The sequence below is a fragment of the Apostichopus japonicus genome, chromosome 17 (genome assembly GCF_037975245.1).
Source record: "Apostichopus japonicus isolate 1M-3 chromosome 17, ASM3797524v1, whole genome shotgun sequence".
Lineage (NCBI taxonomy): Eukaryota > Metazoa > Echinodermata > Holothuroidea > Aspidochirotida > Stichopodidae > Apostichopus > Apostichopus japonicus.
In genome coordinates, this window is record NC_092577.1 from 35,263,611 (window position 1) to 35,268,170 (window position 4,560).

The 4,560-nt window shown below is 35.6% G+C and overlaps 1 protein-coding gene across 1 annotated transcript in view; it reads left to right on the forward strand.

Annotated features, from left to right (window-relative positions):
• The window catches only part of LOC139984392 (large ribosomal subunit protein eL30), a 52,617-nt gene that overhangs the window by 16,046 nt on the left and 32,011 nt on the right, over positions 1-4,560 (forward strand). The gene's annotated exons all lie outside the window — the stretch shown is intronic.

Consider the following 4,560-nt stretch of genomic DNA (forward strand, 5'->3'; position numbering starts at 1 on the left):
CTGGCAAACATGGTCCAATTTACCTTTGAGGTTTGAAAAATGCAACTTTTATATTTCAAATGACGCTTACAGGAAAGTAAAGAGCGTATTTGTTTATCAAGAAGAAAAAAAGGGAGGTTGGGGTAACGGTTGGCGATGGTGCTTTCATTGGAATAATAGATAATAATAATCATGTTTTTAGTTTTATTTTGCTTTTCTTCTGCTCAGGGTGAGAAGCTACGTTTGCTGCCAGCTTTTCTGCCCTGTATTGCTAATCCTTGCCACTTAACAAAACTGTGTTGCTTATCATTGTATCTTCTTCTACTCTCTCTCTCAATTGAGCCGAGTTAAAAATGATTTGTTTTCCATCCACGGTCAACAATGTCAAGTCTTGTTAATTCGATTCTTCATATATTGCAGTTGAAGCTATTTTGACTTTAACATTTCTATGGCAGTGTGTCTGATGAGAGACATTTGCATTTTCAGAAGAGAGTAATAATGTGAAATGCAGCCGCCCACTGTTCTTTTGTCTCCATCCACTCCTCGCTAGTCCACCCCCATGATCCCCAGATTCCCTCCTCAATCACCTTCTGATGATAACCTCTTTGTCTGAAACTCTTTGTTTGGTCCAAGCCACCTTCTGACCCCACAAGAACCCCTCTGATCTTGTTTCAACTTGAATCGGAATAGAAATATTTTGAACGAAAGTAGCATTATAATCTATAAGTAAAAAGGACTAAATTTATTACCTAAAATTCTGGATTATTCAGTAAAAATGTCTCAGTGGTCTTCTGCCAGTTGCAAAGAAGATTTTAAGTCCTTCTGGTTTGGTAATATTTTCATTTTACTAAATATGTTTGGTTTCCAAGCAGTTTTACAAGTCAGACAATCATAAGATAACATTTGTATGCATTCTTTATAACTGCGGTGTAATTATGTACTTAAAAAAGATATATTACTTTGAAGTTTTTTAAAATTGAAAAAATATCTTGGGAGTCTTTTAATGATTTGTACGTTATTTGGCATTATTTGAATTATTTGGTTGCTAAGTATAACAAAGTATATGCATTGGAACTTTTGTGTTTATTAGTAAAAAACAAATATAAATTCAATTATGCAAAAAATACCTGTGAAGGGAAAAAACCCCAGAAATACATGTATGTAGAATGATCATGTTTCTGTATTTTATTTTGTGAAAATAATGTACTTGCTCACATTGCAATGTACTTTTCTTTTTTTTTTTTTTTTTTTTTGTATCTTATGTTTTTTATGGAGGTACAAAAATGTGGTCATTTACGTTCAAACTTGAAGGTTTCTACTGCCAAGTTTATCAAAACATTGATAAGTTGATACCTCTTAACTATTTTGAAATGGTTCTCAGAGATTTTTTTTTTTTTTTTGTATCTTATGTTTTTTATGGAGGTACAAAAATGTGGTCATTTACGTTCAAACTTGAAGGTTTCTACTGCCAAGTTTATCAAAACATTGATAAGTTGATACCTCTTAATTATTTTGAAATGGTTCTCAGAGATTTGCTACCTCCCATAAATTACTTTTGGAAATATTAGTAATTACAAACAGCTCAAAGTTTTGGTCCCAAAACAGGTTATCTTAGAAAGCGGTGGTCTGCAAACTATGGCAGCCCTGGTCGCAGGATTATTTCGAACTGTCCGAAAATGTATCTAGTTTGTAAGGGCTTGTTGAAGAAGATCCACTAGGATGTGACGTGTTTTGTTATTAAACATTTATTTCATAGTTCAAGGTTGCTTGCTTGCCTTTTATGCATCAGTTCCAAGGGTGGGGATCTGGTGGGGGGGTGACTCAGTTCCTTGTAGAAGATCCTGGGTTTGTTGGCCTTAAAGGCATTGAAGACTCGCCCCAAACCGCATGGGGCCATCTGAAAATGTTAACTTTCTGTTGCTTGCAAGTGACGTTTTGTTCGTGTCGCTACAAAATGCAGACAGTAATGAAACGTGATACCTTGTTATCTTTAGCTGGACCTGAGATGTCCATCGCTGTATTGTTTATACACTGTGCTGTGGGTATTGACCGTAGCTGTATGTACTGACTGTACAGCAATGTATAATTACCGACGGTAGTAAACTGTGTGTGTATTTTCTGGGATCGATGGTGGTGTTTAACACTTCTGTTACACCTCATTCAAAACTAGGTCAAATTACCGGCATTAGACGTTTCTTTATGCGCGAGTCTTCACACCCTTTAAAGTTTGCTATAAACCATAAGGTCATAACTTACACAGTAAAGGACATGTGCTTAAATGTATATTCATATGTGGTATGAATATGCATATGTGGTCTTTTAGTCTGTACAGGTCAATACAGGTCAAAGTGAAGTTGGTTTTTTAATTTGTCCATCAAAATCAATTGTTTGTCAAACACAAGAAGTAGACAAATTAGTTGTCGTCATTACTTCTGTGACTCAACAATGTTAACATACTCATCTTAATATTGGCAGAGAATCCATTAAAAGCAGATTTCTGGCTTTCTGCTGAAAGATTTAATATAATATGTTAATTTTTTGTTTCTTAAATGCCACACCGTCATTATTCATCACCTTAGTGATTCATCAACCTGATATAGTTTTCATTTAAAATTAAGCATAATAAAAGAAGAAGATAAACAAAACTCAAAAAGGCTTGGAGTTACTAACGTTTTGTAATTAGTTACCATTGGGCTATAATTTGCTGTGACCCTGTTTTGATGAAAACAGGAGGCTTGCAATCATTGCATTTAGTCATTCCTATTATCAACAATTATTACTTCTAAAGAAAAAGTAAATTAGTAAAAAACAAGAAATAAAAAAGAAATAAAAAGGGAACAAGAAAACCATGTAGTTTCCTGAAGTTATAAGGTCCTTTTTCAAACTTTTGTAAATGTAACTTGAAAATGTTGAACCCTAGACTTCCATTCAGTCAATGATCCCATTAGGTATTTGCTACTCTTGACTTAAATGTTCCCCCGAGAGGGACACAAAATTACATCACTCAAGAGATATTTATTACTCTGATGGGAGTTAAAATATATTTGAAATCCCTGGTAACTTGGTTCCTTGGGGTCCATTTATTTGTCAATTTCTTTGTTTATACCCTAAATCTGATGAACGGGTGTTGATAAATATTTTGAGGAAATAAAATCGATTGAATTTTATTTTTTTTCCACCATTTATTTTCACTTATAGGAAGTAAACCTTTCAGTTGTCATCTAATATTCATTAAGCAATTTGCTCCCAAAATGTTTTTCCAGTTGGTTTTGATAGTTTAATCATCGGCTTTGAAATGACATTTTCAATCCATTGTCTGTCAAGAAGGATGCTATAGTAGACAGTTTTTAGCCAATTTTAATTTAATAAGAAGGAATATTTGTTATCAACATTTTTTTTAATTGTGGGGTTGGGGAGGGGGGGGGGGGCATGTGGATTAAATTTCTTGAGAGAATTTGGCTTCAAAATCATTGTGTTCTTAGTTTGATGTATCACAGCCTGTGATCTGTGAAATTGAACAGTGTGATCAATCAAAGATGAAGTTTTTTGGTTTGACGTGAAATGTGCTATATCAATCAGGTATTTAAGTAATGTGCTTGGGGGAGGGTGAATGCCTGACTAGAGGGGGGAGGGTGAAGGCCTGACTAGAAGGGGGAGGGTGAATGCCTGACTAGAGGGGGGAGGGTAAAGGCCTGACTAGAGGGGGGAGAGTGAAGGCCTGACTAGGCAGGGTGAATGCCTGTCTTGAAGGGGAGGGTGAAGACCTGACTAGAGGGGGGGAGGGTGAAGACCAGACTAGAGGGTAGAGGTGAAGGCCTGACTAGATGGGGGAGGGTGAGGAAGAAACAAGAAAGGGGTGAGAGGAGGGCAGGTATTTCTAGTAGTACATTAGCTACATTTACTGCAGTGCAAGTGTTGTATTTTTGGCCTTTTTGACTAGGTCCTGGGCGGAGGCAGATCACGTGGAGGTCAAGGGGAGGTGTAGAAGAGGGTAATAGAAACTGCTCCAATAGGAACCGTGGATAGCAATATAGCCAAAGTTTGGTGATAGCAGAAGACAATTTGAGGTGTTACCGTGTATGACTAAATGACACTAAGAGGTTAAAGACTGTTAGCCTTATAGACTAAGAGCTTGGTGTAGGCCATTTTAACATACTAACTAAATATTTAGTCCATGTAGCTTCATCCAACATTAAGGTCACCAACAAATATTGGAATATTATTTAATCTGAGCATATGTATTTTTTTCTCTTTTTCTCCGTTCTATATTTCTTATTAATTAACTATTTTTGTCTGTTTAGTGAATTTTCTGCTTATTTAAACAAGGTTTTTGGTTTCTTAAGTTTCACTAGACAATTAAAGCATGACATTCCCCATGTGTATCCTTCTGGTGTTCTATGAGGTTGCAAGCATTAGATGCAATTCTTTGATCTGTGTCATCTGTGCAGCAGTGTTAAAAGTTCATCGAGATAAAACAATGTTTGCTAACATTTCTTGGAATAACGTTTGACCAAACATGAAAGGCAAACAAAGAAATAAATTTGATTTATGAACAAGATGAAAAATACCAATAATGAAGTA